The sequence below is a fragment of the Oncorhynchus masou genome, unplaced genomic scaffold (assembly GCF_036934945.1).
Source record: "Oncorhynchus masou masou isolate Uvic2021 unplaced genomic scaffold, UVic_Omas_1.1 unplaced_scaffold_3468, whole genome shotgun sequence".
NCBI classification, from domain to species: domain Eukaryota; kingdom Metazoa; phylum Chordata; class Actinopteri; order Salmoniformes; family Salmonidae; genus Oncorhynchus; species Oncorhynchus masou.
In genome coordinates this window covers 1-25000 of record NW_027009876.1, presented here as the reverse complement: position 1 = coordinate 25000, position 25000 = coordinate 1, and the positions used below count along the sequence as shown (strand labels likewise).

Here is a 25000-nt window from a genome sequence, read left to right as displayed (position 1 = left end):
GACTCTCTTATCCAGAGAGACTGACAGTAGGGAGTCATTTAGCAGACTCTCTTATCCAGAGAGACTGACAGTAGGGAGTCATTTAGCAGACTCTTATCCAGAGAGACTGACAGTAGGGAGTCATTTAGCAGACTCTTATCCAGAGAGACTGACAGTAGGGAGTCATTTAGCAGACTCTCTTATCCAGAGAGACTGTATCTAGTCACTGTACATTGTTAATGGACTAACAGGGAATGTTGGGTTAAATATATAACATTAACACTGTTAATGGACTAGCAGGGAATGTTGGGTTTTAATATATAACATTAACACTGTTAATGTTGGGTTTTAATATCATACGTTGAGTTTAGTTTGTTAGTTCTGGGGGGTGTGGCTTAATATTGTAATCTTGATTTATGTATGATGCTTACTCTATATAATAATCTATTTCAAGAACTGTCAATAATGTCCAATAAAAATATTTGTAAAAAAACAACAACCTGTCAATGGACAGTTAATGAATGGACATATTAATGTCAGTTGTTCTTAAAATGGTCGTTCATGAGGAAGTAAAACATTTGTTTTAAGTTGCTTCTATCCAGGTAATATTGTTAAAGAGTGGGAGTCGTTCATAAGGAAGTAAAACATTTGTCTTAAGTTGCTTCTATCCAGGTAATATTGTTAAAGAGTGGGAGTCGTTCATAAGGAAGTAAAACATTTGTTTTAAGTTGCTTCTATCCAGGTAATATTGTTAAACAGTGGGAGTCGTTCATAAGGAAGTAAAACATTTGTTTTAAGTTGCTTCTATGCAGGTAACAATGTTAAAGAGTGGGAGTCGTTCATAAGGAAGTAAAACATTTGTTTTAAGTTGCTTCTATCCAGGTATTATTGTTAAAGAGTGGGAGTCGTTCATAAGGAAGTAAAACATTTGTTTTAAGTTGCTTCTATGCAGGTAACAATGTTAAAGAGTGGGAGTCGTTCATAAGGAAGTAAAACATTTGTTTTAAGTTGCTTCTATGCAGGTAACAATGTTAAAGAATGTGGCTAGCATTCCTGAGGCTAAACCGACCATCATCGCAAACCATCCCTGTGTGAGTGTGAGTGTGTGTGTGTGTGTGTGTGTGTGTGTGTGTGAGTGTGTGTGTGTGTGCCTACCGTCGTCGCTGACAGCCTGTTGTTTGACAGTGGAGGGCACGGCCCGGGCGGTGGGCCTCCTCAGAGGGCGACGCCAGCTCTTACTGGTTCTCTTCACCAGCGGAGCAACAGGGTACTGGGAAAGACAGGGGGTCAAATGTCATTGGTGTGTGTGTGGTGCAGCAGGGTACTGGGACAGATAGGGGGTCAAATGTCATTGGTGTGTGTGTGTGGTGCAGCAGGGTACTGGGACAGATAGGGGGTCAGGGGTCAGACTGAGGGTTCAAAGATTAAAAGGTGTCCCCTCCCCCCCAAATGACACCCTATTCCATAGTGCACCACATTGACCGGGGCCCATAGGGGAGTAAATTGGCTAGGCCCCAATAGGGTTATTTAGACCGGGGCCCCAATAGGGTTATTTAGACCGGGGCCCCAATAGGGTTATTTTGACCAGGGCCCCAATAGGGTTATTTTGACCAGGGCCCCAATAGGTTATTTTGACCGGGGCCCCAATAGGGACATTTTGACCGGGGCCCCAATAGGGATATATATATATGATGGTTTTGAAAAGATAATCAAAAGGATTGAAATGGGTATTTTCCAAAGCGTGTGTGTTATCGTATGTGTGTGTGTTATCGTATGTGTGTGTGTTATCGTGTGTGTGTGTGTGTGTTATCGTATGTGTGTGTGTGTTATCATATGTGTGTGTGTGTGTGTTATCGTATATGTGTGTGTGTGTGTGTTATCGTATATGTGTGTGTGTGTGTTATCGTATATGTGTGTGTGTGTGTATCGTATGTGTGTGTGTGTGTGTGTGTGTTATCGTATGTGTGTGTGTGATCGTATATATATGTGTGTGTGTTATCGTATGTGTGTGTGATCGTATATGTGTGTGTGATCGTATATGTGTGTGTGCTTTATCGTGTTCATGTGTCTTAGCAGCCATACGCACAGTGCAAACCTCTCCAGGTTCCAGCCCCGAGTCGCCACACTCAAAGTCGCTCAAATCATTATCATAGTCTTCCTCCTCTTCTTCAGCCTCTCCTTCCGATGACTCACTACTACTCTCCTCCCTCGTGCTGCTCTGCCCTCATCCTCCGAATCTCCCTCTTCCATATCTGACACCTCCCCTTCCCCCGGTCTCTCCTCCAAGGGCGATTCGGGAGGGTCAGGTTCTAGAGCCCCTCGGCCTCCTCTCCACCCCCAGTTCCCTGCACAGAGCCAGGGCTTCCGCTGCCTCCACCTCCCTCTCTGGAGCTCAAAGTCTCCACAGAGGCCCAGGGAGCTCCCCGACACCGGCCGACCCCAGAGAGGTGGACTCCAGCTGGGCCCAGGTGAGAGGCCCGTCCCCATGTCCCTCTGGATCCTGGTCGTCAGTCTCAGTTTCGTGATCGAGGTCTGTGACCTCTTTGCACTGCGGCTCGGTCCACATGGTGTAAGGTAGTGCATCGTGGGTATAGTCGGCGGGGAGCTCCGGGTGGTGGAGGCTCTCGATGAGCACCGCAGGACTCTGGGAGTTGAGGTTCTTCCAGATGCCGTCTGAGAAAGGTTTGGGCTCCAGGTAGAGGCTTTGGGAACTACAAACAGAGTCCACGTTTCGAGAACTACAAATGGAATCCACGTTTTGGGAACTACAAATGGAATCCACGTTTTGGGAACTACAAATGGAATCCACGTTTTGGGAACTACAAATGGAATCACGTTTTGGGAACTACAAATGGAATCCACGTTTTGGGAACTACAAATGGAATCCACGTTTTGGGAACTACAAATGGAATCCACGTTTCGGGAACTACAAACGGTATCCATGTTTGAGTGTGGAGTTTGGTCATGGTTGTTTTGGTGTTGTACCGTTGCTGAATGATCATTTAATTCACTCAGCTCAGAAAAGTGTGCCAACTTATCTTTACAAGTCAAACTGGTGCTCGCTAGACATAAACCCTGAGTACTGGAGTCTCTAAATCCATGGTCTCTTTGGGAGGATCCCTCTGAGTCGGAGTCCGTGGGTACTGCTGCAGTTGCCGCCGAGGCCCTGTGTTTCTGGGTTTGCTGCGCTGGCAGTAGTGTAACGTCACAGAGCATGTGGTTATTATTGCTAGCAAGGGTCTCCGCGGAGGTTTGACTACAGTGGTTCTCGGGGGTCAGCACTGCCTCAGACAATGTTTGGATTGGTAGTGCTTCTCGATGGGAAGCGTCGGCGGCCATTTTGTGCAGAGAGGCGTCCATTTCGGGTTGAGCGTCGCTAGTTGCACTAGCCGCGTAAGCTGCTACCTGTAACTTCAGCTCTGGCCTATGGTGGTGGTCTTCAGTAGGACCAGAGTGCCGAGAGGGGCCATTTTGTGTTCAGAGGCGTCCATTTTGGGCCGAGCGTTGCTAGTTGCATTAGCCACGTAAGCCGCTACCTGTAACTCCAGCTCTGGTCTATGGTGGTGGTCTTCAGCAGAACCCAAGCGCCAGTCTCTGCAAGGCGCTAACGGTCGAAAATCCTCTTCCTCTGACTTCTTGACGCCAACTCCACCTCGCACACTCGGTCCGTTAACGTTTCCGTTCCTGGCGAGAGGGTCGTGGGTGTCTCGCGTCGGAGCACGGGGCGAGGACCGGGGTGACTGCCCGGCAATCCGGTGAGGTTAGAGCACCACCGTGTCGGCCAGTCGAGGAGGACGACGAACTCTGACCTTGATCTCGGCGTGACCTCCGCTGACGGCGAGTGTGAGGGAGGGCATCTCCTGGGTGAGAACGGGCGGCAGGGGCGGGCAGAACCTCGTCTCTCCAGACAGTTCTGGAGTGAGGAAGGGCATGTCCACCCCGTTGTTCCTCTGGAGGAGAGGAGGGCAACAGTCTTGTAAACTACACCTCGGAAGAAGGGAAGGGTTTCGTATGGGGACACGGTTGTGTGTAGTACACACAGGGAGAGAGGAACGGTTTTCAACGGGAGTGTAGTTTTTTTCACTACACCTGAACAAGCTAGCTGGACCAGAACCAGAACCAGAGCTGGAAATAACACGTCCTCTGGACCCAGAGTCAGTATCCGTGTAAATGTCATTGTAAAGTGCTGGTGTTTTGCTTTCAGAGGTGTGACTGCTGTGCATGTAGTAGTAGTATTTACCGCGGTACCTTGACACTTATCCATTTTATACTCAGTGCTGGGGTTGAGGTTAGGTTTAAAAGAAGACTTCTCTACACAAGAAGAACTTGATTGAAAAGCTCCAGGGCCACAGGCCGAGTCCGTCCACCCCTGAGCCCCAGTCGGGTGCACCGTTCTGGGGAAGGTAACCTGGTCTGTAAAGGGTGGACATTCACAGAGCAGTCCTCGGGGACCTGTCCCAGCGGGGGTCGATTCTATACATACTGACTTCAACGGTCCTCCGGGGATTTCTCTTCTTTCTGATCGGGCAGGTGTAGGGGCAGCCTCGGACCTCTGATGGGGTCCTTTAATGACCTCTGCGAACTCTGACCCTGAGGGGTTCTGTGGAGGGTTAGCGGGATGCAGATGGGGTGAAGGGTGAGTCCCCGCCCCTGTCCCTTGTTCTGTGGGGTCCACTGAGACAGGGGTCAGAAGGGGAGAGGGGCGGGAAGAGAAGTCGGAAGAGGGAGAGGGGGAAAGACGAGGGACGCAGAGGTTCAGGAGGACAGGGAAGGCCAACCGGTCTCTCTCCACTTCCATTCTGTTGACTTTCACCACACACATCTGCCGACAAGGACCTGTGAAACAGAGACAACAGAAAATCCGCTCTCAGATAAAAATAAAAAAATATTTTAAATACCTTTGAGATGGTCAAAAAAACAACAACATTTGAATGATAAAATATTAGTCTACATGGACTAGAATCAGAAGATATAACAGAAAAAAGGGCTTGGGTCCGTTTGGATCTCTAACCAATAGAATTAGTAATTACAATTCTAGAATGGACATGAACCTGCTTATGATGGGTTACCCATAGAATTAGGAATTACAATTCTAGAATGGACATGAACCTGCTTATGATGGGTGAGGCATAGAATTAGGGAATTACAATTCTAGAATGGACATGAACCTTCTTATGATGGGATAAAGGGCAGACCATTTGGTCGGAGGTTAGTCCCACGCGCTTTGCCAGTGCTGTTTAAACATGGTGTAAAATAAACAGAGTTAAAAAGAATTTCGTCTGCACTGTATATCTGTTAGTTAGCCAGACTGTTTGAGACGAATGGTTCCCATTCATTTTCTATGGACAATATTTTTAGGTTGACAATAATTCTATAGCACAATTTCTGATATATCACACACCTTAGTTTTATTTTAAAATAGCAGAATTATCCTTCTACTGCCATTCATTCCAATTAGACTGGTTTGGATTTCTCCTGACCAAGATGGCTGACATTTTCACCCCATTCTGGAACGTTGACGGTTCATGACATAGCCCCCTCTAGTCATTTAATAGGATCTCTTACCATCGATCAATATATCATTCAGAATCAAATGAACTAATCTCTTACCAGGGAGCCGGAGTGTATTCTCAGTCTGATCCTGTCCTTCCTCCTCATCGTCCTCATCCTCCCCGGCCCTGCAGCCTCGCCGGACCTTGGGACCCAGGGGGCCTCCGAGGCCTCTCCTCCTACCCAGGACAGAGCACCCTTCCAAGGCTACAGGCTCCTCGCTGGTCCTCAGGCGCTTGGATCTGGTCCGTGGGTGTGAGAGGCTGCTGTAAAGAGGACATTTAGCATCTCTTTGACATGCCACTTATTCAGAACAATTAAAAATTGTATATATAACTCATTCAATGCATGTTCACACACACTTCCAAACTCCTCCTCCTCCTCCCCACCCCTCCCTCCATCCCCATCCAAACTCCCCCCACCTCCTCCCTTCATCCCAACTCCTCCTCCTCCCCCCCCTCCCTCCCCATCCAAACTCCTCCATCCTCCTCCCTCTCCATCCCCATCCAAACTCCTCCCTCCTCCTCCCCCATCCCCATCCAAACTCCTCCTCCTCCCACCCCTCCCTCCCTCCAGCTCCCATCCAAACTCCTCCCTCCTCCTCCCCACACCCCTCCCATCCCCATCCAAACTCCTCCATCCTCCTCCACTCTCCATCCCCATCCAAACTCCTCCCTCCTCCCTCCCTCCATCCCCATCAAACTACTGCCTCCTCCTCCCCACACCCCTCCATCCCCATCCAAACTCCTCCTCCCTCTCCCAACCCCTCACCCCCATCCTCCTCCCTCCATCCCCATCCAAACTCCTCCTCCCTCCATCCCCATCCAAACTACTCCCTCCTCCTCCCACACCCCCTCCATCCCCATCCAAACTCCTCCCTCCCTCTCCCATTCCCTCCCCCCATCCTCCTCCTTCTCTCACAATCCCCTCCCTCCCTCCCTCCCATCCCCATCCAGGATTCCTCCCCCTCCTCTTGCCCCCTCCATCCCCACCCTCCTTCTCCCTCCCTCCATCCCCATCCTCCTCCCTCCCCACTATCCCCATCCTCCATCCCCATCCTCCATCCCCATCAAACTCCTCCATCCTCCTCCCCACCTCCTCCATCCCCCCCCCCTCCCCCACACTCCTCCCATCAGTCCTCCATCCCCCCCCCCTCCTCCCTCCTCCATCCCCTCCTCCTCCTCCCACATCCTCCATCCCCCTCCTCCCACACTCCTCCATCCCCCCTCCTCCTCCCACACTCCTCCATCCCCATCCATCCCCCTCCTCCTCCATCCCCCTCCTCCTCCCCCCCCCCCCCCATCCTCTTCCTCCCACCCCCCTCCATCCCCATCCATCCCCCTCCTCCTCCCACCCCCATCCTCTTCCTCCCCACACCCCTCCATCCCCATCCTCTTCCTCCCTCCTCCTCCCACCTCCTCATCCTCCCCTCCTCCTCCTCTCCTCCATCCCCCCTCCTCCATCCCCATACCTGTTCACAGGGGTCTTGACCCGGCTGCGCTGAAGCCAGTTCTGCAGTTCTGGGGTGGTGGCGGGCATTAACCGGAGTGTGGTCAGGGGACAGGGAGTCTTTCCCCAGCTTCCATACAGCATAGCGGTCCGGTTGGAACCACTTCACAAAGGGATCCATGCTGATCTTCACCATGTCTTTTGCATGTACACTACGGAGGAGGGGAGAAGGCATAGCATACTACTTAGTGTGGAAAATCTTCTAGAGAGGTAGGGAGGAGGGTTAGGAACCAGACTAGCATACTGCCCCAGTGTGGAACTCTCCACAAATGGAGACTAGAGAGGTAGGGAGAAGGGTTAGGAACAGACTAGCATACTACTTAGTGTGGGACATCTCCACAAATGGGGACTAGAGAGGTAGAGAGGAGGGTTAGGAACCAGACTAGCATACTATTTAGTGTGGAACTCTCCACAAATGGAGACTAAGAAGTAGGGAGGAGGGTTTGGAACCAGACTAGCATACTACTTAGGGTGGAACATCTCCACAAATGGAGACTAGAGGTAGGGAGAAGGGTTAGGAACCAGACTAGCATACTATTTAGTGTGGAACCTCTCCACAAAAGGAGACTAGAGGTAGGGGAGAAGGGTTAGGAACCAGACTAGCATACTATTTAGTGTGGAACCTCTCCACAAAGGAGACTAGAGAGGTAGGGAGGAGGGTTAAGGAACCAGACTAGCATACTATTTAGTGTGGAACCTCTCCACAAAAGGGAGACTAGAGAGGTAGGGAGGAGGTTAGGAACAGACTAGCATACTATTTAGTGTAGAACCTCTCCACAAAAGGAGACTAGAGAGGTAGGGAGAAGGGTTAGGAACCAGACTAGCATACTATTTAGTGTAGAACCTCTCCACAAAAGGAGACCAGAGATAGGGAGGAGGAGTTGGGAACTAGTAGAATCTCTAGCTTGTTAGCTGTGTGTCCAGGGGGGAGTAGAATCTCTAGCTTGTTAGCTGTGTGTCAGGAAGTAGAATCTCTAGCTTGTTAGCTGTGTCCAGGGGAAGTAGAGTCTCTAGCTTGTTAGCTGTGTGTGTCCAGGGAAGTAGAGTCTCTAGCTTGTTAACTGTGTGTGTCCAGGGAAGTAGAATCTCTAGCTTGTTAGCTGTGTGTCCAGGGAAGTAGAATCTCTAGCTTGTTAGCTGTGTGTCCAGGAAGTAGAATCTCTAGCTTGTTAGCTGTGTGTCCAGGGAAGTAGAATCTCTAGCTTGTTAGCTGTGTGTCCAGGAAATGGGAATCTCTCTAGCTTGTTAGCTGTGTGTCTCCAGGGAAGTAGAATCTCTAGCTTGTTAGCTGTGTGTCCAGGGAAGTAGAATCTCTAGCTTGTTAGCTGTGTCTCTCCAGGGGAAGTAGAATCTCTAGTTTGTTAGCTGTGTGTCAGGGAAGTAGAATCTCTAGCTTGTTAGCTGTGTCCAGGGAAGTAGAATCTCTAGCTTGTTAGCTGTGTCTCTCCAGGGAAGTAGAATCTCTAGTTTGTTAGCTGTGTGTCAGGGGAAGTAGAATCTCTAGCTTGTTAGCTGTGTGTCCAGGGGAAGTAGAATCTCTAGCTTGTTAGCTGTGTGTCCAGGGGAAGTAGAATCTCTAGCTTGTTAGCTGTGTGTGTCCAGGGAAGTAGAATCTCTAGCTTGTTAGCTGTGTGTCAGGGAAGTAGAATCTCCTAGCTTATTAGCTGTGTGTGTCCAGGGAAGTAGAATCTCTAGCTTGTTAGCTGTGTGTGTCAGGGGAAGTAGAATCTCTAGATTGTTAGCTGTGTGTGCTCGAAGCTTCCATTGTGAAAGTGACATCACCTGTCCCTGGAGACCCAGAAGTACTGCCCCCCCAGAGGTACTGACCATAGTTCTGGAGGGGTCCCTGGTTCACGTGGAAATACACACAACAGAAATAGTTCAGAGGAAACAGCGTGGCGTTTTCTTCATCTTACCTGGTGGCCACCTTGCCATAGTCAATCCATCGGACATGGCGAAGTTGGTCGACTCCGCACAGTTGAAGCCGTGGTTGAAGCCAGCGTGGTAACCATAGGGAAAGGTGATCATAAACTCCCCTGCCTCCTGGGTGATCTGGAGAAGGGGGGTTATGAGGACAAAAACCACTGGTAAATTTCCTCTTTTGTCCCCATTTTATTTAATTTGACCTTTATTTAACCAGGCAAGTCAGTTAAGAGCAAATTCTTCTTTTCAGCCAGCAGCCTAGGAACAGTGGGTTAACTGCCTGTTCAGGGGCAGAATGACAGATTTGTACCTTGTCAGCTCGGGGGTTTGAACTCGCAACCTTCCGGTTACTGGTCCAACGCTCTAACCACTAGGGTACTCCTGCCACCTCTACACTCTAACCACTAGGCTACCCTGCCACCTCTACACTCTAACCACTAGGCTACCCTGCCACCTCTACACTCTAACCACTAGGCTACTCCTGCCACCTCTACACTCTAACCACTAGGCTACCCTGCCACCTCTACACTCTAACCACTAGGCTACCCTGCCACCTCTACACTCTAACCACTAGGCTACCCTGCCACCTCTACACTCTAACCACTAGGCTACCCTGCCACCTCTACACTCTAACCACTAGGCTACCCCTGCCACCTCTACACTCCTAACCACTAGGCTACCCTGCCGCCTCTACACTCTAACCACTAGGCTATCCTGCCGCCTCTACACTCTAACCACTAGGCTACCCTGCCACCTCTACACTCTAACCACTAGGCTACCCTGCTTCCCATTGAGATCCCTTGACAGAAGAGAGAGTCCTCCACTGCTGTTGGCAGGATCACTTGTGTTCATCTACTTAACGTATCAGCCTCACAGCCCCTACCAGATATACACAACCTCTCTCCTAATGACGACCAGGTTAGGCATCTCCCACAACCTCTCTCCTAATGACGACCAGAGTTAGGGTTAGGTATCTCACATGCTCCCCAACCTCTCTCCTAATGGCGACCAGGTTAGGGTTAGGTATCTCACATATACACAACCTCTCTCCTCATAGCTTGACCAAGTGGGGTTAGGTATCTCACATATACACAACCTCTCTCCTAATGACGACCAGGTTAGGTATCTCACATATACACAACCTCTCTCTAATGACGACCAGGTTAGGGTTAGGTATCTCACATATACACAACCTCTCTCCTAATGACGACCAGGTTAGGTATCTCACATATACACAACCTCTCTCCTAATGACGACCAGGTTAGGGTATCTCACATATACACAACCTCTCTCCTAATGACGACCAGGTTAGGGTTAGGTATCTCACATATACACAACCTCTCTCCTAATGACGACCAGGTTAGGGTTAGGTATCTCACATATACACAACCTCTCTCCTAATGACGACCAGGTTAGGTATCTCACATATACACAACCTCTCTCCTAATGACGACCAGGTTAGGGTATCTCACATATACACAACCTCTCTCCTAATGACGACCAGGTTAGGGTTAGGTATCTCACATATACACAACCTCTCTCCTAATGACGACCAGGTTAGGCATCTCACATATACACAACCTCTCTCCTAATGACTCCAGGTTAGGTATTCACATATACACAACCTCTCTCCTAGGTGACGACCAGGTTAGGTATCTCACATATACACAACCTCTCTCCTAATGACGACCAGGTTAGGGTTAGGTATCTCACATATACACAACCTCTCTCCTAATGACGACCAGGTTAGGTATCTCACATATACACAACCTCTCTCCTAATGACGACCAGGTTAGGGTTAGGTATCTCACATATACACAACCTCTCTCCTAATGACGACCAGGTTAGGCATCTCACATATACACAACCTCTCTCCTAATGACGACCAGGTTAGGGTTATCTCACATATACACAACCTCTCTCCTAATGACGACCAGGTTAGGTATCTCACATATACACAACCTCTCTCCTAATGACGACCAGGTTAGGGTTAGGTATCTCACATATACACAACCTCTCTCCTAATGACGACCAGGTTAGGTATCTCACATATACACAACCTCTCTCCTAATGACGACCAGGTTAGGGTTAGGTATCTCACATATACACAACCTCTCTCCTAATGACGACCAGGTTAGGGTTAGGTATCTCACATATACACAACCTCTCTCCTAATGACGACCAGGTTAGGGTTAGGTATCTCACATATACACAACCTCTCTCCTCATGACGACCAGGTTAGGTATCTCACATATACACAACCTCTCTAATGACGACCAGGTTAGGGTTAGGTATCTCACATATACACAACCTCTCTCCTCATTAGGGTTAGTATCGACCAGGTTAGGTTAGGTCTCACATATACACAACCTCTCTCCTCATGACGACCAGGTTAGGTTAGGTATCTCACATATACACAACCTCTCTCCTAATGACGACCAGGTTAGGGTTAGGTATCTCACATATACACAACCTCTCTCCTAATGACGACCAGGTTAGGGTTAGGTATCTCACATATACACAACCTCTCTCCTAATGACGACCAGGTTAGGGTTAGGTATCTCACATATACACAACCTCTCTCCTCATGACGACCAGGTTAGGGTTAGGTATCTCACATATACACAACCTCTCTCCCTAATGACGACCAGGTTAGGGTTAGGTATCTCACATATACACAACCTCTCTCCTCATGACGACCAGGTTAGGGTTAGGTATCTCACATATACACAACCTCTCTCCTAATGACGACCAGGTTAGGGTTAGGTATCTCACATATACACAACCTCTCTCCTAATGACGACCAGGTTAGGGTTAGGTATCTCACATATACACAACCTCTCTCCTAATGACGACCAGGTTAGGGTTAGGTATCTCACATATACACAACCTCTCTCTAATGACGACCAGGTTAGGTATCTCACATATACACAACCTCTCTCCTAATGACGACCAGGTTAGGGTTAGGTATCTCACATATACACAACCTCTCCTAATGACGACCAGGTTAGGTTAGGTATCTCACATATACACAACCTCTCTCCTAATGACGACCAGGTTAGGGTTAGGTATCTCAGGGTAGTTAACGTATCCTAATGACGACCAGGTTAGGGTTAGGTATCTCACATATACACAACCTCTCTCCTAATGAAGACCAGGTTAGGGTTAGGTATCTCAGGGTAGTTAACGTATCCTAATGACGACCAGGTTAGGGTTAGGTATCTCAGGGTAGTTAACGTATCTAATGACGACCAGGTTAGGTATCTCACATATACACAACCTCTCTCCTAATGACGACCAGGTTAGGGATCTCAGGGTAGTTAACGTATCCTAATGACGACCAGGTTAGGGTTAGGTATCTCAGGGTAGTTAATGTATCCTAATGACGACCAGGTTAGGGTTAGGTATCTCACATATACACAACCTCTCTCTAATGACGACCAGGTTAGGGTTAGGTATCTCACATATACACAACCTCTCTCCTAATGACGACCAGGTTAGGGTTAGGTATCTCACATATACACAACCTCGCTCCTAATGACGACCAGGTCCAGACAGTATCTCAGGGTAGTTAACGTATCCTAATGACGACCAGGTTAGGGTTAGGTATCTCACATATACACAACCTCGCTCCTAATGACGACCAGGTTAGGGTTAGGTATCTCACATATACACAACCTCGCTCCTAATGACGACCAGGTCCAGACAGTATCTCAGGGTAGTTAACGTATCCTAATGACGACCAGGTTAGGGTTAGGTATCTCACATATACACAACCTCTCTCCTAATGACGACCAGGTTAGGGTTAGGTATCTCACATATGCAACCTCGCTCCTAATGACGACCAGGTCCAGACAGTATCTCAGGGTAGTTAACGTATCCTAATGACGACCAGGTTAGGGTTAGGTATCTCACATATACACAACCTCGCTCCTAATGACGACCAGGTTAGGGTTAGGTATCTCAGGGTAGTTAACGTATCCTAATGACGACCAGGTTAGGGTTAGGTATCTCAGGGTAGTTAACGTGTCCTAATGACGACCAGATTAGGGTTCTCAGCAGTAAACTGTAAGACTATATACAACCAGTCAATACAGAAAGACAATCAACTAAAGTGAAGAGCTGTTGTAATGTTGTTACAGATGACTAGAAGGTAGGTTGGTGACAGTGTTAGAACACCCACTTCTACGCTATGTTGTAGCGACAGTTGAGATGAAAAGGTTTTTTTTTTAAAAGTGACAGTTGAGATGAAAGGGTTTTTAAAAAAGTGACAGTTGAGATGAAAGGGTTTTAAAAAAAAGTGACAGTTGAGATGAAAGGGTTTTAAAAAAAAGTGACAGTTGAGATGAAAGGTTTTTTTTAAAAAGTGACAGTTGAGATGAAAGGTTTTTTTTAAAAAGTGACAGTTGAGATGGAAGGGTTTAAACAGTGACAGTTGAGACAGCCAGTTTGTCTCACCTTGTCGAAGGGGATGCTGTACTTCTTCAGGATGGAAGGGGAGATCAGGGTCATCTTGTGACGGAGAAAAGCCTCACACCCTTTAAACCCGTTGGGGAAGAAACCTGGAAAGAAAACAAACAAGACAGTCAGTCACACAGTCACACACACACAGTCACACACACACACACAACGTGGAGTGACTGTTAGATAGATTGACAGAGTCAACACAGTGCTTTTGGGTACAAGAATTTAGGTCTATCCTCCTAAGACCGCGTTTAGACAGGCAGCCCAGTTATTGTCAAAAGACCAGAATTGGGCTGCCTGTCTAAACGCTGCCTAAGTGTTCTACTTTTTTTAACTTAATATTTCATCTAGTTAAACTAATATTACCTGTAGCCAGTCTCTCCAGTCTCTTCCCATGCTCAGGGGGGATGGCATACCTGTAGACATAGACAACGTGTAATGTTAACATAGACAACTTGTAATGTTAACACAACTGTAGACAGAGACAATGTTAGTCAGGTTAATATAGAAGGTGAACAGTAAACTAGTGATTGGGTCGGTGTTTTGTAGAGGGAGACAAACTGTTTAGATGTGTCATCCTCTACACTGACAATACTGGCCCCTAGTGGTGAGCCTTGGAATTCTACCTATTCTAAATGTTCCTGACGTGGAACTCTGTAGAACTCTGTAGAACTCTGTAGAACTCTGTAGAACTCTCAGGGTTCTTAGGCATTCCATTTCACCCACACCTCTTCTCCTCCATCAGAAGCCCCATATTCCACTATCAGTCTGAGGTAAGGGTGTGTGTGTGTGTGTGTGTAAGGGGAGAGGAGGACTGCCCCAGGAGTGGGAGAGGTCAGGGGTGAGGAGGGGTTGAGAGAAGAGCTTCTTGGTGGTCCTCCCCTCCAGGGAAATGTGTCTAAATGGGGAGAGGTGAGGAGGGGTTGAAAAGAGCTTCTTAGTGGTCCTCCCCTCCAGGGAAATGTGTCTAAATGGGGAGAGGTGAGGAGGGTTGAGAGAAGAGCTTCTTGGTGGTCCTCCCCTCCAGGGAAATGTGTCTAAATGGGGAGAGGTGAGGAGGGGAGGTTGAGAAAGAGCTTCTTGGTGGTCCTCCCTCCAGGGAAATGTGTCTAAATGGGGAGAGGTGAGGAGGGGTTGAGAAAAGAGCTTCTTGGTGGTCCTCCCTCCAGGGAAATGTGTCTAAATGGGGAGAGGTGAGAACCATGTGTGTGTTGCAGGGCTTCCTGCTCTAATGAACAGTATACCTCCAGGGGAAGAGAGAGATGGGGAGACAGAGGGAGAGAGGAGGGAGGTGGAAAAGAGGGAGGTGGAAAGGGGGAGAGAGGGAGGTGGAAAGGGGGAGAGAGGGAGGTGGAAAGGAGGGAGGTGGAAAGGGGGAGAGAGGGAGGTGGAAAGGGGGAGAGAGGGAGGTGGTGGACAGGGGAGAGGGAGGTGGACAGGGGGAGAGAGGGAGGTGGACAGGGGAGAGAGGGAGGTGGACAGGGGGAGAGAGGGGAGGTGGACAGGGGGAGAGAGGGAGATGGAAAGGGGGAGAGAGGGAGATGGAAAGGGGAGAGAGGGAGGTGGAAAAGAGGAGGTGGAAGGGGGAGAGAGGGAGGAGGAAGGGGTGGAGAGGGGAGGTGGAAGGGGAGAGAGGGAGGTGGAAGGGGAGAGGGAGTGGAAAGGGGAGAGAGGAGGTGGACGGGGAGAGAGGGAGGTGGAAAGGGGAGAGGGAGGTGGAAGGGGGAGAGAGGGAGGTGGAAAGGGGGGGAGAGAGGGAGGTGGAAAAGGGGAGAGAGAGGAGGTGGAAAGGGGGAGAGAGGGAGGTGGACAGGGGGAGGGAGGGAGGTGGACAGGGGAGAGAGGGAGGTGGACAGGGGAGAGAGGGAGGTGGACAGGGGGAGAGAGGGAGGTGGACAGGGGGAGAGAGGGAGGTGGACAGGGGGAGAGAGGGAGGTGGACAGGGGGAGAGAGGGAGATGGAAGGGGGAGAGAGGGAGGTGGAAAGGGGGAGAGAGGGAGGTGGACAGGGGGGAGAGGGAGGTGGACAGGGGGAGAGAGGGAGGTGACAGGGGGGAGGGAGGTGGACAGGGGGAGAGAGGGGAGGTGGAAGGGGGAGAGGAGGAGGTGGGGAAAGGGGGAGAGGAGGAGGTGGGAAGGGGGAGAGGAGGAGGTGGAGAAGGGGAGAGGGAGGTGGAAAGGGGGAGAGAGGGAGGTGGAAAGGGGGAGAGGGAGGTGGACAGGGGGAGAGAGGGAGGTGGAAAGGGGGAGAGAGGAGGTGGACAGGGGGAGAGAGGGAGGTGGACGGGGGAGAGAGGGAGGTGGACAGGGGGAGAGAGGGAGGTGGACAGGGGGAGAGAGGGAGGTGGACAGGGGGAGAGAGGGAGGATGGAAAGGGGGAGAGAGGGAGGTGGAAAGAGGAGAGAGGGAGGTGGAAAGGGGGAGAGAGGGAGGTGGAAGGGGGAGAGAGGGAGGTGGAAAGAGGGAGAGAGGGAGGTGGGAGAGAGGGGAGGACTTACAAGGAGGAATAAGAGGAGTAATTACCTCTCCTTTCCTACCCATCTCTCCCTCTGACCCCGCCTCTCAGTTTGCCTGAGACACACCATGCTAGTAAATAACAGTATCCCCCTACCAGGACTTGGGCTCTCCAAAGTGCAGGTAGTTGATGCTATAAAGGTCCATGTCTTCAGTGTGCCAGGAGAAGCTGGTCTTCCACATGCCGAAAGTACAGGTAGGGTGTGTTCACCCCCTGGATAGAAACACCAGTCCTCTTCAATCACATCCAGGATGGAGTTGAGGTGGCGATGTTCCACTCCTCTATACCCTACAGGAGAGGAGAGGAGGAGGAGATGAGGAGGGAGAGAGAAGAGAGGGATTTAGAGGAGAGAGAATTAGATGAAATACAGAAGGCAGAGAGGAGGTGAGAGGAGGCGAGAGGATAGAGAATTAGATGAAAGGAGGCGAGAGGAGGAGAGGAAGCAGGAGGAGAGTGGAGGAGAGAGAATTAGATGAAAGACAGAAGAGAGAGGAGGAGAGATGAGACAGAAGGGAGAGAAACAACCAGATAGAGTTGAGGTGTCAGATATTCCACTCCTCTATACTTCACCCTGCACCAGGACAGAGGAGAGGTTGGGATGACGAAAAGGAATATACAGGGAGTGAAATGACAGTGATCCTGATGATCAGTGATGAGTGACAGAGAGAGGAGTGAGAGACTGAGCATCTATGAGTCCTGAGACATCTACCTCGTCATAGAGGCTCCCGGGGACGCGTCAGCTCCATATATGGAGATACGAAGGTTAGGTTCTTCCAGTACTTCCTCTCCAGGTCCTCATAGTTCAGGTAGCGGGGAGTACAATATCTGGAGAGGTAGAAGATCTATGTTATAACTACTATACTAAATATAACACATAGTTCAGGTAGAGGGAGTACAGTATCTGAAGAGGTAGAAGATCTATGTTATAACTACTAAATATAACACATAGTTCAGGTAGAGAGTACAGTATCTGGAGAGGTAGAAGATCTATGTTATAACTACTAAATATAACACATAGTTCAGGTAGAGGGAGTACAGTATCTGGAGAGGTAGAAGATCTATGTTATAACTACTAAATATAACACATAGTTCAGGTAGAGGGAGTACAGTATCTGGAGAGGTAGAAGATCTATGTTATAACTACTAAATATAACACATAGTTCAGGTAGAGGGAGTACAGTATCTGGAGAGGTAGAAGATCTATGTTATAACTACTAAATATAACACATAGTTCAGGTAGAGGGGAGTACAGTATCTGGAGAGGTAGAAGATCTATGTTATAACTACTAAATATAACACATAGTTCAGGTAGAGGGAGTACAGTATCTGGAGAGGTAGAAGATCTATGTTATAACTACTAAATATAACACATAGTTCAGGTAGAGGGAGTACAGTATCTGGAGAGGTAGAAGATCTATGTTATAACTACTATACTAAATATAACACATAGTTCAGGTAGAGGCAGTACAGTATCTGGAGAGGTAGAAGATCTATGTTATAACTACTAAATATAACACATAGTTCAGGTAGAGGGAGTACAGTATCTGGAGAGGTAGAAGATCTATGTTATAACTACTAAATATAACACATAGTTCAGGTAGAGGGAGTACAGTATCTGGAGAGGTAGAAGATCTATGTTATAACTACTAAATATAACACATAGTTCAGGTAGAGGGAGTACAGTATCTGGAGGTAGAAGATCTATGTTATAACTACTAAATATAACACATAGTTCAGGTAGAGGGAGTACAGTATCTGGAGGTAGAAGATCTATGTTATAACTACTATACTAAATATAACACATAGTTCAGGTAGAGGAGTACAGTATCTGGAGGGTAGAAAGATCTATGTTATAACTACTATACTAAATATAACACATAGTTCAAGAAGAGGGAGTACAATATCTGGAAAGGTAGAAGATCTATGTTATAACTACTAAATATAACTCATAGTTCAGGTAAGAGGAGTACAGTATCTGGAGAGGTAGAAGATCTATGTTATAACTACTATACTAAATATAACACATAGTTCAGGTAGAGGGAGTACAATATCTGGAGAGGTAGAAGATCTATGTTATAACTACTAAATATAACACATAGTTCAGGTAGAGGGAGTACAATATCTGGAGAGGTAGAAGATCTATGTTATAACTACTAAATATAACACATAGTTCAGGTAGAGGGTGTGTGTTTATAGTTACTGACTTGTCACTGTTGGCGAGGCGTCTGAACACCTGTGTGTGTTTATACAGTGCTTGTCTTTGTTGTGTGTGTGTTTATACAGTGCTTGTCTTTGTTGTGTGTGTGTGTGTGTAGTTACTGACTTGTCACTGTTGGCGAGGCGTCTGAACACCTGTGTGTGTGTGTGTGTGTGTGTGTGTGTGTGTGTGTGTGTGTGTGTGTGTGTGTGTGTGTAGTTACTGACTTGTCACTGTTGGCGGCGTCTAAACTCCTTAAGCTGAGCGGTTTCTTCTGGATGTTGAACTGAGTGAACAGGCCTGACTGGCCAGCAACCATCTGCTGGATAGGGGCGTGGATCACCAGGTCATCAATATCATCATAGCTACACCGAGGACGCCAGCCCTTAGGAGGAATCACCTGGAGAGAGGTAGAGGAGGGGTTATCACCTGGAGACAGGTAGATGAGAGAGAGAGGGGGTTATCACCTGGAGACAGGTAGAGGAGAGAGAGAGAGAGGGGTTATCACCTGGAGACAGGTAGAGGAGAGAGAGAGAGAGGGGTTATCACCTGGAGACAGGTAGAGGAGAGAGAGGGGGGGGTAATCACCTGGAGACAGGTAGAGGAGAGAGAGAGAGAGAGAGAGAGTTGTCACCTGGAGACAGGTAGAGGGAGAGAGAGAGGGGGTTATCACCTGGAGGACAGGTAGAGGAGAGAGAGAGAGGGGGGTTATCACCTGGAGACAGGTAGAGGAGAGAGAGAGGGGGGGTTATCACCTGGAGACAGGTAGAGGAAGAGAGAGGGGGGTTATCACCTGGAGACAGGTAGAGGAGAGAGAGGGGTTATCACCTGGAGACAGGTAGAGGAGAGAGAGAGGGGTTATCACCTGGAGACAGGTAGAGGAGAGAGAGAGGGGGTTATCACCTGGAGACAGGTAGAGGAGAGAGAGAGAGAGGGGTTATCACCTGGAGACAGGTAGAGGAGAAAGAGAGAGGGGTTATCACCTGGAGACAGGTAGAGGAGAGAGAGAGAGAGGGTTATCACCTGGGGACAGGTAGAGGGAGAGAGAGAGAGGGGTTATCACCTGGAGACAGGTAGAGGAGAGAGAGAGAGGGGGGTTATCACCTGGAGACAGGTAGAGGAGAGAAGAGAGGAGTTATCACCTGGAGACAGGTAGAGGAGAGAGAGAGAGAGGGGTTATCACCTGGAGACAGACAGAGGAGAGAGAGAGAGAGGGGGTTATCACCTGGAGACAGGTAGAGGAGAGAGAAAGAGAGGGGTTATCACCTGAAGACAGGTAGAGGAGAGAGAGGGGGGTTATCACCTGGAGACAGGTAGAGGAGAGAGAGGGGTTATCACCTGGAGACAGGTAGAGGAGAGAGAGGGGGTTATCACCTGAAGACAGGTAGGGAGAGAGAGGGGGTTATCACCTGGAGACAGGTAGAGGAGAGAGAGAGGGGGGGTTATCACCTGGAGACAGGTAGAGGAGAGAGAGGGGGGTTATCACCTGGAGACAGGTAAGAGGAGAGAGAGAGAGGGGGTTATCACCTGGAGACAGGTAGAGGAGAGAGAGGTTATCACCCTGGAGACAGGTAGAGGAGAAGAGAGAGAGAGGGGGGTTATCACCTGGAGACAGGTAGAGGAGAGAGGGGGGGGTTATCACCTGGAGACAGGTAGAGGAGAGAGAGAGGGGTTATCACCTGGAGACAGGTAGAGGAGAGAGAGAGGGGGGTTATCACCTGGAGACAGGTAGAGGAGAGAAAGGGGGGTTATCACCTGGAGACAGGTAGAGGAGAGGGTTATCACCTGGAGGCAGGTAGAAGAGGAGAGGGGGTTATCACCCTGGAGACAGGTAGAGGAGAAGAGGAGGGGGGTTATCACCTGGAGACAGGTAGAGGAGAGAAGAGGGGGGGTTATCACCTGGAGACAGGTAGAGGAGAGAGGGGGTTATCACCTGGAGACAGGTAGAGGAGAGAGAGGGGTTATCAACTGGAAACAGGTAGAGGAGAGAGAGAGGGTTATCACCTGGAGACAGGTAGAGAGGGTTATCACCTGAAGACAGGTAGAGGAGAGAGAGGGGGGGGTAGAGGAGAGGGAGAGAGGGTTATCACCTGGAGACAGGTAGAGGAGAGAGAAGGGGTTATCACCTGGAGACAGGTAGAGGGAGGAGAGAGAGAGGGGGTTATCACCTGGAGACAGGTAGAGGAGAGAGAGAGAGGGGTTATCACCTGGAGACAGGTAGAGGAGAGAGAGAGATCACCTGGAGACAGGGGGTTATCACCTGGAGACAGGTAGAGGAGAGAGAGGGTTATCACCTGGAGACAGGTAGAGGAGAGAGGGGGGTTATCACCTGGAGACAGGTAGAGGAGAGGAGGAGAGGGGTTATCACCTGGAGACAGGTAGAGGAGAGAGAGGGGGTTATCACCTGGAGACAGGTAGAGGAGAGAGAGAGAGGGGGGGTTATCACCTGGAGACAGGTAGAGGAGAGAGAGAGAGAGGGGGTTATCACCTGGAGACAGGTAGAGGAGAGAGAGAGAGAGGGAGTTATCACCTGGAGACAGGTAGAGGAGAGAGAGAGAGAGGGGGTTATCACCTGGAGACAGGTAGAGGAGAGAGAGAGAGAGGGGGTTATCACCTGGAGACAGGTAGAGGAGAGAGAAAGAGAGGGGTTATCACCTGAAGACAGGTAGAGGAGAGAGAGAGGGGGGTTATCACCTGGAGACAGGTAGAGGAGAGAGAGAGGGGGTTATCACCTGGAGACAGGTAGAGGAGAGAGAGAGGGGTTATCACCTGAAGACAGGTAGAGGAGAGAGAGAGGGGGGTTATCACCTGGAGACAGGTAGAGGAGAGAGAGAGGGGGGGGTTATCACCTGGAGACAGGTAGAGGAGAGAGAGGGGGGTTATCACCTGGAGACAGGTAGAGGAGAGAGAGAGGGGGTTATCACCTGGAGACAGGTAGAGGAGAGAGAGAGGGGTTATCACCTGGAGACAGGTAGAGGAGAGAGAGAGAGGGGGGTTATCACCTGGAGACAGGTAGAGGAGAGAGAGAGGGGGTTATCACCTGGAGACAGGTAGAGGAGAGAGAGGGGGTTATCACCTGGAGACAGGTAGAGAGAGAGAGAGGGGGTTATCACCTGGAGACAGGTAGAGGAGAGAGAGAGGGGGTTATCACCTGGAGGCAGGTAGAGGAGAGAGAGGGGGGTTATCACCTGGAGACAGGTAGAGGAGAGAGAGAGGGGGTTATCACCTGGAGACAGGTAGAGGAGAGAGAGAGGGGGGGTTATCACCTGGAGACAGGTAGAGGAGAGAGAGAGGGGGGTTATCACCTGGAGACAGGTAGAGGAGAGAGAGAGGGGGTTATCAACTGGAAACAGGTAGAGGAGAGAGAGAGGGGTTATCACCTGGAGACAGGTAGAGAGAGGGGGTTATCACCTGAAGACAGGTAGAGGAGAGAGAGAGGGGGTTATCACCTGGAGACAGGTAGAGGAGAGAGAGAGGGGTTATCACCTGGAGACAGGTAGAGGAGAGAAAGAGAGGGGTTATCACCTGGAGACAGGTAGAGGAGAGAGAGAGGGGGTTATCACCTGGAGACAGGTAGAGGAGAGAGAGAGAGGGGTTATCACCTGGAGACAGGTAGAGGAGAGAAAGAGAGGGGTTATCACCTGGAGACAGGTAGAGGAGAGAGAGGGGGGTTATCACCTGGAGACAGGTAGAGGAGAGAGAGGGGGGGTTATCACCTGGAGACAGGTAGAGGAGAGAGAGGGGGGTTATCACCTGGAGACAGGTAGAGGAGAGAGAGAGAGGGGTTATCACCTGGAGACAGGTAGAGGAGAGAGAGGGGGGTTATCACCTGGAGACAGGTAGAGGAGAGAGAGAGAGGGGGGTTATCACCTGGAGACAGGTAGAGGAGAGAAAGAGAGGGGTTATCACCTGGAGCAGGTAAGGGGAGAGAGAGGGGGTTATCACCTGGAGACAGGTAGAGGAGAGAGAGGGGGATTATCCTGGAGACAGGTGTGGGGAGAGAAAGAGAGGGGTTATCACCTGGAGACAGGTAGAGGTGAGAGAGGGGGGTTATCACCTGGAACAGGTAGAGGAGAGAGAGGGGGGTTATCACCTGGAGACAGGTAGAGGAGAGAGAGAGGGGTTATCACCTGGAGACAGGTAGAGGAGAGGAGATCACCTGGAGACAGGTAGAGGAGAGAGAGAGAGAGGGGTTATCACCTGGAGACAGGTAGAGGAGAGGAGGGGGGTTATCACCTGGAGAGAGAGGGGGTTATCACCTGGAGACAGGTAGAGGAGAGAGAGAGAGAGAGGGGGTTATCACCTGGAGACAGGTAGAGGAGAGAGAGAGGGGGGTTATCACCTGGAGACAGGTAGAGGAGAGAGAGAGAGAGTGGGGGGTTATCACCTGAGACAGGTAGAGGAGAGAGAGAGAGGGGGGTTATCACCTGGAGACAGGTAGAGGAGAGAGAGAGAGGGGTTATCACCTGGAGACAGGTAGAGGAGAGAGAGAGGGGTTATCACCTGGAGACAGGTAGAGGAGAGAGAGAGAGAGGGGTTATCACCTGGAGACAGGTAGAGGAGAAGAGAAAGAGAGGGGTTATCACCTGAAGACAGGTAGAGGAGAGAGAGAGGGGGGTTATCACCTGGAGACAGGTAGAGGAGAGAGAGAGGGGGTTATCACCTGGAGACAGGTAGAGGAGAGAGGGTTATCACCTGAAGACAGGTAGAGGAGAGAGAGAGGGGGTTATCACCTGGAGACAGGTAGAGGAGAGAGAGAGGGGGGTTATCACCTGGAGACAGGTAGAGGAGAGAGAGGGGGTTATCACCTGGAGACAGGTAGAGGAGGAGAGAGAGGGGGTTATCACCTGGAGACAGGTAGAGGAGAGAGAGAGGGGGTTATCACCTGGAGACAGGTAGAGGAGAGAGAGGGGGTTATCACCTGGAGACAGGTAGAGGAGAGAGAGAGGGGGTTATCACCTGGAGACAGGTAGAGGAGAGAGAGAGGGGGTTATCACCTGGAGACAGGTAGAGGAGAGAGAGGGGGGGTTAACACCTGGAGACAGGTAGAGGAGAGAGAGAGGGGGGTTATCACCTGGAGACAGGTAGAGGAGAGAGAGAGGGGGTTATCAACTGGAAACAGGTAGAGGAGAGAGAGAGGGGTTATCACCTGGAGACAGGTAGAGAGAGGGGGTTATCACCTGAAGACAGGTAGAGGAGAGAGAGAGGGGGGTTATCACCTGGAGACAGGTAGAGGAGAGAGAGAGGGGTTATCACCTGGAGACAGGTAGAGGAGAGAAAGAGAGGGGTTATCACCTGGAGACAGGTAGAGGAGAGAGAGGGGGGTTATCACCTGGAGACAGGTAGAGGAGAGAGAGGGGGGGGTTATCACCTGGAGACAGGTAGAGGAGAGAGAGAGAGGGGTTATCACCTGGAGACAGGTAGAGGAGAGAGAGGGGGGGTTATCACCTGGAGACAGGTAGAGGAGAGAGAGAGAGGGGTTATCACCTGGAGACAGGTAGAGGAGAGAGAGGGGGGGGTTATCACCTGGAGACAGGTAGAGGAGAGAGAGAGGGGTTATCACCTGGAGACAGGTAGAGGATGATAATCCCCAATTTACACTCAGACACACACACACACACACATAGGTTGTTCTCTCATCTTTCCTGAACAGACACACACCAAACAGACTTCCAGTCCCACTCTCAGGCACACACCCACCTTGGCGAGGCCAGCGCGGTGCGCCCCCTGGGCCTCCATGTAGGCCAGGTACCGGTTGAAGTCTCTGAATTCCTCCACGGTGGGCCTGAAGGTCATGATCTTGCAGGAGGGGTTAACGGGGCCGTAGACCTCCGCCCCTGCCATCCTGCCTGCTCACACAGAGGAAGCCTTGGCAGGGAAACAGTTACTCCTCGTTAGAATCTCATTACAGTAACACGTTCTGTTAACGAAGGGGGAAGCAGTGCAATAAGATCTTAAGGAAACGGGGCAGGAAGGGGGTTAACGGGCCGTAGACCCCCTGTCATCCTGCCTCCACCAATTAAACCCAGACAGAGAAAACAGTATAATATAAACTGGGTGGTTCCAGCCCTGAATGCTGATTGGCTGACGGCCGTGGTATATCAGACCATATACCACGGGTATGACAATACAATGATTTTTACTGCTCTAATGACGTCGGTAACCAGTTTCTAATAGCAACAAGGCACCTCGGGGGGTTTGTGGTATTTAGCCAATATACTACGGCTCAGGGCTGTGTCCAGGCACTCCGCCATGCGCGTTACAACAACCCCTAGCCGTGGTATATTGGCCATATACCACACTGCCTCTGGCCTTACTGCTTAAATAGAACACAGGCTTGGGCCATAGGCTGTCTGACTAGACTGATAAAACCTAGAGATACATACCGTAGACTAGCTAGATCCCAGCTCGTCTACATACCGTAGACTAGCTAGATCCCAGCTCGTCTACATACCGTAGACTAGCTAGATCCCAGCTCGTCTACATACCGTAGACTAGCTAGATCCCAGCTCGTCTACATACCGTAGACTAGCTAGATCCCAGCTCGTCTACATACCGTAGACTAGCTAGATCCCAGCTCGTCTACATACCGTAGACTAGCTAGATCCCAGCTCGTCTACATACCGTAGACTAGCTAGATCCCAGCTCGTCTACATACCGTAGACTAGCTAGATCCCAGCTCGTCTACATACCGTAGACTAGCTAGATCCCAGCTCGTCTTACATACCGTAGACTAGCTAGATCCCAGCTCGTCTACATACCGTAGACTAGCTAGATCCCAGCTCGTCTACATACCATAGACTAGCTAGATCCCAGCTCGTCTACATACCGTAGACTAGCTAGATCCCAGCCAGTCTACATACT

At 49.9% G+C, this 25000-nt stretch overlaps 1 pseudogene; it reads right to left on the bottom strand.

The window, feature by feature from the left end:
• LOC135534477 (lysine-specific demethylase 4C-like) overlaps positions 1-24001 on the bottom strand; it is a 29035-nt pseudogene extending 5034 nt beyond the window's left edge.
• Positions 24002-25000: the final 999 nt, after the last annotated feature.